Below are 12,852 nucleotides of genomic sequence, written 5' to 3'. Positions count from 1 at the left end.
AGCTCTTTTCGAGCCCAAACCAACTACACTATTACTGGATCCATATCATGGACCAAACTAAACTGAACTGGACATTTTTCATAACAGGGTACGGAAAGAAAGATTTTCGAAAACAGAAAGAAATATTTTATTACAAACAGAGCAATCACGAGACTCTTTCACATTTCGATTTATTCGATAATCAATTACATTAAAGATATCATTGGGTTTGGTTTTTAGAGAGACACAATCAGGTGTCTATAATTAAAGAGTACTATGTGGCACTGTTTCTTTAAAACAAACGTCTTTTAGTATATAGTACTCGTATTGATATAGATAGATTAGGATTGCCTATAATTCTGAATATTCTTACGTACTAGTGTAGAATGTCGAGTACCTATCATTATGAACATTCTTAGCTTGTAGTGTAGAACATCCTTAAGCTTCTAGGAAATGTTTAAAGTTTAAATTAAACGCTGAGGAAAAACTTTAGTTTTTATTTTATTGGTGATTTGGTGTAGCTAAATAAGGGTAGACTTTCATAATAAGAGGTAGACTTTCTAGAAGGTAGATTGTGAAGATAGACCAAACATCAATATATAAACATTACGGAGTATTATCTGGTTATTATATCATTTGATAAAATCAATCATTTTCCTAAGCACCAATATTATAATATTTCATTAATAATCAATAGTACATGGTTACTTCAGAAGTTAAAATCCTATTGCACATTTGCACCCATATTATTATAATTAGGCTAAAGATGGCCTGGGGCATTTTAAAAAAAAAATAAAGATAATGCTGATGTTCTTGTCCAAAAAAAAAAGAAAAAGAAAATGCTGATGTTGGAACTACACAAACAATGGAACTAAGAAGTAATCTATTGGTGCTTGATAAATTGATCAATGGATAAATAAATCACTTATTATCTAAATTTGCTTTGAAATTTCAAAATTTTGTACATGTCATTGTTAGAAAATAACTCACAAGTGAGTTATAACTAATAGCCTAAGAAACATTTTTATTGTTTTTTTTTTATTTTTTATTTTTTTTTATAAGAAACGATGGATACTTTTACAATAACCAAAAAGGGGAAAATTAGTAAATAATAAATGTCATGTGCTACTTTATCAACTATCAACCAGTTTTAGTATAGAATGCGTCATATTATTAGAAAATAAGCCAATAATGCAAGTTTTATTTATTTATAGGTGGAATATACAACTTTTTCTGAGAGACGGTCTAGCGATTTTTTATTTATAACCAAGAGGATGAACTTCATTTGATTCATTTAAACAAATTATAATTTTTTTAATTCGTTGGTAAAAAAATTAGATGATTCTCACTGACCCTTATTAAAGCTTATTTTTGTTAAACTTATTATTACTTATCTAATACAGTATGAATTTATGAACAACTCTAATTTGAACTTATTTTCCCTAATATAAGTGAAATAAGGTAAATATCTTAAAACAAGGCCTAACCAAAATGTTCTACTCTAAGTCTCTAACAATCATAAATTTATTTTAGGATACAAATCTATTAGATTTATATGTGGTATGAATCTCCTATGCAATTGTTGCAATAACATTGTTTAGAAAACTATTAACTGAAAATAAATTAATACTCTTTTGAATTTTTAAATTTTATTTTCAGTTATTAAAGGAGCCAAAAAATGGAAAAGTCATAACGATAAGGATCAAGACTTAACATTATCAAACCTGAAGCCAACGCAATGCAAAAACTATAATCAGTTAGCCAGCCCTCACTATTTGTCACTTACTATAAAAACGAATTCATTGATGTCAAATATAAAATTTTATAAAATTATTAAAAGAAAATCATAAATAACAAATGGTAGCGAAATAATTAAAGGTAGTCAAAATGCTAGGAGAACTAAAACGGCCTAATGAAATATTTTATTGTACAACAACATGACAAATGCCACCACTTTTGTGCTCATTGACGCTGTAATCTCCACTAATTGGACAAGTGACACGATCGTAAGAAATATACAGAGTAGGAAATTATAAACAAACAATCCTATTAGAGCAACTCCAATGGTTGTAGCTAGAGACTTACTTGCAATTTCAATAATTCCTTAACTACTATCTTGACTATTGGAGTTAGAAAACTCAATTAGCTTGGGTAAGCAAATTACGTTTGCCAATCTAATTTGCTTGGGAATTAAACTTTCCAAAATAAAATGCTCATTGCACCAATTAAGCTCTTTCCATGTATTTTCTATCCAACAACTAGTACTAAGCTTATAGCATTGGAGCAAAAATTAGCTAAAATGATGATTAGCTTAAAAGCTTATGTGGCATAATTAGCTTGTCATTGGAGTTGCTCTTATAGTGCGTACTCAATCTCTTTAGGCTATATTATTTTCACTTAAAACCCCATTATTGGGATTTTGGACTAATTTACGCACTCCCTCCATTCCTTTTCTTACGTTCCTATTTCTAAAATTACAAGGGGATAAGGAACTTGGAATAAAACAAAGAATAATAAAACAAAATAAAATGAGAATTACAAGACATTAATTGATGTGTTTAAATAAAACTAAGATTGTGTTTCAAAAAAAAACTAAGATTGAATAATATTTAATGATGCACATGTCATCAATCCTTTGAAAAGAAAAAGGACCAATAACATTTTTTGGTAAAAAATAAAAGGACCAATCATATTCATCTAAAGTGATGCACATGGATTCTGAATTTTGTAAAGACATTAATAAGAGTGAGAATGAGAAAATAAGAGTGAGAAAATAGAGAAAACATTAATTACAAAACAGAAAAATAGAGATAATTTGGGATATTTGGTAAAAATTTACTTACTAATAAAGGAAAGTAGGAATATAATTTTGAAATACCCAAAAAGGAAAGCATGAATGTAAAAAAGGGACGGAGGGAGTACTAATTTTGTTAAAATTTTCTTTTATATTTTGATTGGGAAAGTGAACATTTTATTAGAAATTAGAAAAACGTCAATTAAAATATTTACAACCAAAGTTATTCATAGACAAACTCAAATTTAAATTTGAAAATTTTGCATAAAACCAGCTTTTAAATCTTTTTTTTTTTTTTTTTTTTTTTTTGCATATAACCACCTTTTAGAAAAATGTTGCAATAGACCATCAATTTTAAAAAATTTTGTTGCAACGTACCACCAATTTAATGGAGAACTATTGGTGGAATTGCCTAAAAAAGTGGTAAGTTGCAACAAAATTTTTAAAATTGATGGCCTTTTGCAACATTTTTTTTAAAAGGTGGTTATTTGCAAAAAAAAAAAAAGATTAGAAAAGAAAAAAAAAAAACAGGATTTAAAAGGTGGTTTTATGCAAAATTTTCTTTAAATTATCTAAACAAACTCCTCCTCCCTAAAACATCCAATTGTATATGTTAAGCATGACAAATATTTGATGTCAATGCATCACTTTGTTGCATGAAAGCCCTGTAGTCCACGATATAAGTATATAAGTAGATAACTGTCTAAATTAGAATTTGATTCGTATTTAAAATGATCATACATGGTATACTAAATTATACAATAGAATACTAATTTTAAAGGAAAAATTGACGAAAATAATCCGAACTTTGCCTCATTCGCTCAAAATAATCCCAACTTTCGATTAATTTTAAATAATCCGAATTTTAACATTAATTTGCCTCCAATGGTCCCAACCGGTCATCCAACTCGTTATAACAAGTTATTTAACACTTGTCAGGACGTAATTGGTAAAAAAAAAAAAAAAACAAATTTTTTAAAAAAATATTTACAATTAGTTAAAATCCAATTAATTAACTAAAGACCACCACCTCCCCTGCAGCTCTAGCCACCTCCAGCACCACACTTTCGCCGCAGCCAAGGCCGCGACCCCAGACCCACCTTTACCGCGCCGGCCGACAACATCGCCGCCCTTCCCCTAATCCCTAGTCGTCGTCCGCCACCCCAAAACTACCCCCATCTCCCCCGAAATCTTTGAGAAAAACCTCCCCGCCGCAAAAAAACCCCCGATTTCCACCTCGCCCATCCTTGGAACCCTAGCGAATAGGGGTTTCGAGGATTGGGGGAGGAGCGTCGGGCAATTTAGGAAGGATTATGTTTTAAGGATTTTGGGGGGAGGGAAGGGGTTTCGTGGTGGGCTTATGGAGGTTTAGGGGGAAGGGCGACCGCGGGGGAGGGGTAGGGGAGTGGGTCTTAGCGCGGTGGGGCCGTGGGGGTGACAGGTCGCCTGGGCTGGGTTGTGGGTAAGGGCCGGGGAGGTGACTGCTAGCACTAGACGTCGGTGGTGCCGGATTTTTTAAACATTTTTTTTAATTTAATTTTTTTTAAGAAGGTAGTTAAAATATTAGTTAAGATTTAATTAGCAACTAAATTAAAATTTAAACTTATTTTGACCAATCATGTAGTGACACATGTGCATTAAATTTTATGTTAACAAAAATTACTAGTTGATCAGGTTAAAGGTCATTTGAGACCGTTAGAAGCAAATTAATATTGAAGTTCGGATTATCAAAAAACAATCAAAAGTTGGGATTATTTTGAGCGAATGAGGCATAATCTAATATATATAAATAAAGTAGACATTTTTGGAGAGCATTTGGAGCGCCACATAAGCAAAGGTAGATTTTCGACCAATTAAAAATTATATTTGTATTTTATTTTAGAATTAAAAAATTCACTCGCCACATAAGCAAAAGTGGCGAATGAGATTTAAAATTTTTGCCACGTAGGTAAAAATGATGAATAGTGGTTTATTAAGATTTAAATTATTTTGAAACTAAACATTATCTTTTTTTTAAAACGATGATATTTTGATATTAGGATTTAAAGTTTTTTTTTTTAAAAAAATATCAATTATAGACAATTTTTTTTTTAAAAAACAAACATATTAAAAGAAAAATAAAATTATTAATGATTAACCAATATTCTTCAAAAAAAAAAAAGCCGTTCAATTTTTTGTAAGACAATAGTAACGTTAAAAAAATTGAATAATAACGTTCAGTTTATATCAACCCATATCATGATTAGATAAAAATAATTTATAAGAGATTTTATTTGCTATTAAAGATTTGTATACATCCTCTCAAAAATATAATTTTTTTTTTCTATTGTAAATAGACACCAAATGTCTATATATATACTATATATACTACATACAACCAATCCACCACATTATATATTGGAGCTTTAATTCATTAAAACTATATAATACAAAAACACCATCATGTGAATAATATTTATCTACTCTTTTTTCATGGTGTGATTTTTTTTTCCAGGTCTAATTTGTTGATTAACAAAGATATTGAACAAAAATGTAAGTATATCAATACTTTCTTATGGTAGACAAAAAACATTGAATATTATTCATTATTTTATAAGAGGCATGTTTTGTTTTATGTTACCTGATCTAATTGTTTTACTTATCGTATTAAATTTTGTTAACCAACAACTTTATTATAATTTAATATTATATTTATTTTATATTTGAAGGGATTATGTCCCTGCGCCAATTGAAGGAAATTTTGTCAAGCAATTACAAATTCAAAAGAGGAATGTGTGGATTGGAAAAGTAATTCTGCAACTATAATGTTACAATAAAAGGCAAAAAAATAAAAAATAAAAGATAGTAAGAGATGTCTCTAATTATTTTGATTTGTGTATTATAGTTTCTGGAGAATATAGGTATTATTATTTTAATAATCATTGTAATAGTGTATACCTCTATTATTCAAGACTTATGATAATGAAATTTCATTATAAGGATTTACTTTTATTCAAGTAGAATAATTTCGTTAATGCAACACTATTTTTTTACCCCTATAGTTTGGATTTATTTTATTAATTTTTCATTGTGTAAAGTTGATACGGAGTAAAAAAATAATGGTGGTCTAAGTCATTGTTTGTGAAAGAAAATAGTGATTCTATAATTATATATGTATATAGGAATAAAGCGTTTTTGTTATACAAAAGAGTTATGATTTAAAATAATTAAAAAAACAAAATTATATTTTTTCACATTTAAAATTCAACACTAATATCCGATGACTGAGATACTTTAAAATATAATTTCAAGTGTCATACAAAAACTACGAATAGTTATTTAGAGTTAAAATTTTATTATAAAAATATCTTTTAACATTATATTAAATATTTTTATTCTAATATCTATCATACTTATAATTTTTTTTATAATAGGTTCAATCTTCAAGATTATCTAAATTAACAAACAAAAAGAAAATCTTAAAATAAATAAAAATAAAGAGATAAAGATTACTACTACAAACAAATACCACGTATTAAACAAATCAAAAAGTTTTATTTTTTAATCGTATATGATATTGATAATCATTTTTTTTACGGGCCGGGGGTCATATGGTTTATATTGTGATGATTGGATGTTGTTAAATCTTAACCCAAATTAAAACACTCAATATAGTTGATTAAATATGGAGGGGTTACTTTAACAAATTTTTCATATCCTTCACTCCTATTCAGTTATTCTCCCAGATGTGTATACATTAGACTTAGAATTTGTATAGTTTAATAATTACAGTTAATTGTAAACAGCTTAGTTTGAAAATTAAATTATAATAAATTTAGATTAGGTGAATTAAAACAAAACATACATCTTACAAAATAAAGAATAACAATCACTTTTTTTTTTTTTTTATTTTATTTTTTTTTTTTTTTTGGGTATACCATAAGAAAGCTCTAACATACTTAAATTTTAAATTTAATTTTTTATCCTAATATAGAGTAATCTATTGTAAATATTAAAATAGGGATGTTTTAAGGTACCGGATAAATTATGAGTTTCAAGATTATTATATGAATAACTTCTACAAATGATTCCTTATATTGATATGGTTTTAACCATATGCTTTGAATATAATGATATAAACAATAATATCTTTCAAAAAAAAAAAAATTATAACAACAATAATTTATAACATAACAAATTTTAAGTGATCTATCAGCATTAATTTATAAAGATATATTTTGAGTGATACATTAACATTATCTTATTGTAAGATAGTTATTCTTGAAAAAAAAAGGTAAAAGATCATACATAGAGTATTATGATAATTAACTATTACAAATAATAATTATAAAATATTTAATGTTAATTTGATTGTTAATAAGACCCGTGCATCGCACGGGCTTCTACCTAGTTGGAATTATTATCGTCAATTTTTCCAATTTTAAATCAGATCATATAATTCCAAGACCACGTTATAAGCAGAAAATCTTGCATGGACCTGGTTCACAATAATATTATTGTGAACCTGAGGTTTATCCACACGTAACTGGCATTATATTGAAGATAGTGACCCTTAATTTTAATATAGTAACCTTATTTTTAACATAGTGACCTTTTTTAAAACTTGTGTGACCATTAATATTATTATGAACTTAAAGTACGAAATTATGTTGAATAGTGACCTAATTTTAATATAGTGATCTTTATTATATATATTGACCATTATATTTAAAATATCATTAAAAAAATAACCTCTTATAGCTTTTAATGTCCCACTAACTTTTATTTCAACATAATAACCTTTATTTTAATATAGTGACTTTTTTTTTTATTAATAAAATAATCATATTGTCTCTAATGTTAGTGGTCCACAATAAATTATTGTGAACCAGGTTCATTTAAGAATTTGTACGTTATAAGTGAATTGGCTATACAGATAGAGAAATTGGGATAAAGTTACATCTTATAGAGGCTTACAAATGGTATAATGATGTTAAGATAATCTTACGCAAATTTTAATTTCTCATGCATTACTCTTAACAAAATTGGACAGTTTTCACCATTAAATATATTGTCACAGGCGCGGGTCTTGATTGCTGACTCAAGTCTCAAACTATACCAAGGCAAAAAGGATAGACTATTAAACTTTAACAAACTCACTACAATTTCAATTTTTCATTACACTAATAGGAATAACTAAAATGAATATATACTCAGATCATGGATCCCTCTTCTTATAATCTTTACATTAGTTTTATTAGGCTAGGGCGATGTCCGAAGTTACTGCATTAATTCCATAATTAAAATCCCTATTTATATTTAATTTTAATAGAATGACATATATATAATATATGTCAATAGCTTAGTGGCTAACACTGTTCTTTTTAAAACCTAATTTTATGATACAAATAATTAAAGACGGAGGGAGTACAAAAAAAGCAAAGAGGAGCGTGATAAAAAAAAAAATTTGTGATACAAAGACGAGGGGAGTAGAAATCTTTATAATTTTTTAACTAATATATTTAATGCCAAACTAAGGTATTGAGCCACTAACATATATGTCAAGTTTATTATACTTTTTTTGTTTTTTTTTAAGTATACTATTTTTATTATCACGCATGTATTTAACGATTAATATTTCTAATTAACAACATTGTCAAGTTATAAAAATTGGATATTAATAAAATATACATTGAGATGATTTAAACAAAATCCTACATAACTATATTTTATCGTACCTATAAATTATAAAAGCAAGTCAGAATATAGTGTATGAATAATGTACAAATCAAACGGTGTCAACTAAAAAAACCGGAGGAAATCAGACATATAAAGTACAGTGTATTATTTTAGAGCACGTGTGAACACACCCGCCACTACCCTTTGTTTTTTCTCTCCTCTTCAAAAATCAGTTGTTGTCACACTTTGCTTCTCATTTCTACTTACTCTACACACCCCTTCCTAACAAACTCTCCAATTTTTTCCCACCGTCCACACCACCCCCACCTCCAATGATGCCACCACAACCACCCTTCACCCCTCTCCTCTTCCTCCTCCTTCTCCTCCTCTGTTTTTCCAACTCCGCCTCGTCGGACGAGCTCGATTCCCTCCTCACCCTCAAATCCTCCCTCCAATCCTCCAACCCCAAACTCTTCTCCACTTGGATCCCCTCCAACCCAACTTGCACTTTCACTGGTGTTTCCTGCAACACTGCTCGCAACGTAACGGAAATCGATCTCTCCAAACAGAGATTATCCGGTACTCTCCCTTTCAATGCCATCTGCTCCCTTCCTTCCCTTCAAAAACTCGCTTTTGGGTTCAATTCGCTTTTCGGCACTATCTCGTCTGATATCAGAAACTGTACTCAGCTTCGATACTTAGACTTGGGTAACAACCAGTTTTCTGGTTCTTTCCCAAACATTTCACCTTTACACCAATTAGAGTACTTATACTTGAATTTAAGTGGGTTTTCAGGGAAATTCCCCTGGAATTCTCTCTCGAATATGACCGGCCTTATTCATCTCAGCCTCGGCGACAACCCGTTCGATGTATCTACGTTTCCTAAAGAAGTTACAGAGTTGAAGAACTTGAACTTGCTCTATCTGACAAATTCCAGTATTTCAGGATCAATTCCACCTGAAATTGGAAACTTGTCTGAGTTGAGTAATCTTGAATTATCTGATAATCTTTTAAACGGGTCAATACCAACTGAGATATCCCAGCTTAAAAAATTATGGCAGCTCGAGATGTACAACAATTGCCTGACCGGAGTTATCCCTGTCGGTTTTCGAAACCTTACGAATTTGAAGAGGTTTGATGCTTCTAACAATAGCATAGGAGGGGATTTATCTGAACTCAAGTACTTGAATCAGCTTGTTTGGATTCAATTGTACCAGAATGAATTTTCCGGCGAGGTGCCGGCGGAGTTTGGAGACTTTAAGAATTTGGTTAACTTGTCTCTGTATAGTAACAGACTCACCGGAGGACTTCCACAGAAGCTCGGGTCGTGGACGGAGTTCGATTTCATTGATGTATCGACGAATTCGCTTTCAGGTCCGATCCCCCCTGATATGTGTAAAAAGGGACTATGACAAAGCTACTGATTTTGGAAAATAAATTTTCCGGCGAAATTCCGGCGAGTTATGCCAACTGTACGACGTTGACTCGGTTCCGAGTCAGCGACAACTTGCTCACTGGAGATGTTCCCGCCGGAATTTGGGGTCTGCCTAATGTAAATATAATAGATATCGCCGATAACAAGCTCCGAGGTTCAATCACCTCGGATATTGCTAAGGCAGAAAATCTGGTGCAAATTTATGCTGCCAACAATGAATTATCAGGGGATATTCCGGCAGAAATCGCAGGCGCTTCGTCGTTGTTGTTGCTCGACTTAAGTAACAATAAGCTCAAAGGAGAGGTGCCTGAAAGTATTGGTAAGCTTAAGATGTTAAATAATCTTTACTTGCAGAAAAATCAGTTTTGTGGTAATATCCCTGCTTCTTTAGGAGAATGCCTTCATCTTACTGATGTAAATTTAGCACAAAATTCATTTTCTGGTAGAATTCCTGTGAATTTAGGTTCTTTGCCTACTTTGAATTCGTTGAATTTGTCTCAAAATGAGTTATCTGGTCTAATTCCGACTACCCTGTCATCTCTTAAGCTTAGTAGTCTTGATTTGTCTTACAATAAGTTATCTGGTCCAATACCGAAATCTCTGTCGATTGGGGCGTTTAGAGAGAGCTTTAAGGGTAATAACTACCTTTGTAGTTCGGATTTTGAGAGCTTTAGGCAATGTTCAACGAGGTCTCGAGATTATCGTACTTTTGTTATATGCCTAGTTCTTGGATTAGCCATCTTGGTTGCTTTAAGTGGTTGTTACTTGTACACAAAGTTAAGTGGTGTCGGGAAGGATAAGGAGCGTTCGTTCTCATTAAAGGACGATTACTCGTGGAACATGAAGTCGTACCACTTGCTTACCTTCACTGAAGAGGAGATACTTGATTCGATCAAGCCCGATAATTTGATAGGGAAAGGAGGGTGTGGGAGTGTTTACAAGGTTGGACTTAAAGATGGGAAGGAGTTGGCTGTTAAGCACATATGGAATTTCGATTTCTCCGAGGATGGGAAGAAGGTCCGTCCAAGCACTCCAATGCTAGACAAGAAATATGGTAGTAGTAGAAAGATCAAGGAGTTTGATATGGAAGTCAAAACATTAAGTTCAATAAGGCATATCAATGTGGTGAAGTTATATTGTAGTATTACAAGTGAAGACTCGAGCTTGTTGGTATACGAGTACATGCCTAATGGGAGCTTGTGGGATAGGCTGCATAGTAATAAGAAGCTAGCCTTAGATTGGCAAAGTCGGTATGAAATTGCTTTGGGTGCTGCGAAAGGGCTTGAATACCTTCACCATGGATATGACAAACCAGTGATTCACCGCGATGTCAAGTCTAGCAATATATTGCTGGATGAGTTTTTGAAGCCTAGGATTGCTGATTTCGGGCTTGCGAAGATTCCTCAAGTGAACACAAATTGTGATTCAACTCATGTGATTGCAGGAACTCACGGTTATATTGCACCAGGTATATTTTATACACTCATTTCAAAATTATTAAGGCATTTTATTTAGCTTTATGCATATAGACATATAGTTGACTTGGTTAGGTGTACATTAGTCATGTAAGTAACATATACTATATTATTGATAGTAAAAATTATCTTAAATCTTACTTTGAAGTAATAATAATGTCCCCTTTAATGTTGCTTATTGTTAAACCTTAAAATTGGATATGATGTCTTATATTTGATAAGTTGTAAGGAAAGTCTTAGCATGTAAATGAGTGTTAAGTCAAATTTTTTCTCAATTGTTGAAAAAAGTATTGTAAATGTTGACGTCTTAAAGTTTAATTCATGTGCAGAGTATGGATACACATACAAAGTGAACGAGAAGAGTGATGTTTACAGCTTCGGAGTGGTTCTGATGGAATTAGTAACGGGGAAAAGGCCGATTGAGCCAGAATTTGGAGACAGCAAAGACATTGTTAGTTGGGTGTCTAGCAAGTTGAAGAACAGAGATAGTGTATTGAGCATAATAGACTCAAGCATCATAGCACCCTTGAAGGAAGACGCGATTAAGATTTTGAAGATCGCGATCCTTTGTACAGCTGGGCTCCCTGAGCTCAGGCCAACAATGAGGAGTGTGGTCCAAATGCTTGAAGATGCTGAACCATGTCAATTGGTAAGCATCATTATTGGCAAAGATGGGGCTAAGAAAATAGAGGAAAGCAAAGAGCAGTTCTAAGCAGAAGAGTGTAATATACAATAATACAAAAGTAGTATATTGTATATTGAAGAATTCAGGGGTTTTAGTACTCTTGTGACATTTGTAGCCATAAAATGTAGAGTATATAATTCTTGTACTATAATAGGCTTGATGTAAAATATTAATTAGCCAACCCAAGTCAATTTTTCTCTTCTTTCTCCTTTTTTTCCTTTTTTTTTTTTTTTTTTCTTCTTCTTCCTGCCTGAGGTTGCTAAGGTGTTCAATAGAAGGCCATCTCAAGGAAATGCAATTTAGGGCCTGTTCTCATTAACTGAACTGAATTGAGCTGAACTGAACTGAAATGAATATTTTATAAGAGAAGGAAATTAGGAGTTGAGCTGAACTAAACTGAACTGAATTGAATTTCAACGTAAGAGAACAAGACCTTAGTGAGGCTTTTGTAGGCTTTACAAACTACTGGTGTTTAACGAAAGGATTTCCATGTCAACTGTTAGATGACTTACTATCCAATAATTTACACGTGTTTACCTTTGCACAAATTACAGAGATGTAATAGAGGATATTCAGGATATACGTCATACTTACATACTTGTACACAACATACATAAGATCTAAACACCCCGTTAATTAGATAGGGTAAGCCATACCATCATCCACACAAAAATTATCTCATTTCTTATATTTTCTACAAAGTGCATATCAAATAATATTATTAAGATAAATAGGAGTATATGGGAGTAATTGATGTAAAGGTGAAAAAGCACCAAAACCATTGACTGTCCACACCAAATAACTTTTTAGCTCCTAAGTAAAATAT

General features: G+C 31.3%; 1 pseudogene across 1 annotated transcript; it reads left to right on the top strand.

The window, feature by feature from the left end:
* The first annotated feature begins 8,490 nt into the window (after window positions 1-8,490).
* On the top strand, window positions 8,491-12,227 carry LOC145614286 (receptor-like protein kinase 7; annotated as a pseudogene). Its single transcript, XR_014107083.1, has 2 exons — window positions 8,491-11,334; window positions 11,671-12,227. The product of XR_014107083.1 is annotated as a receptor-like protein kinase 7 (transcript).
* Window positions 12,228-12,852: the final 625 nt, after the last annotated feature.

The sequence above is a fragment of the Chenopodium album genome, chromosome 25 (assembly GCF_948465745.1).
Source record: "Chenopodium album chromosome 25, dcCheAlbu1.1, whole genome shotgun sequence".
In the NCBI taxonomy this organism is placed as follows: Eukaryota; Viridiplantae; Streptophyta; class Magnoliopsida; order Caryophyllales; family Amaranthaceae; genus Chenopodium; species Chenopodium album.
Note: the sequence above shows the minus strand (reverse complement) of the source record. Positions and strands in the feature narration are given on the sequence as shown.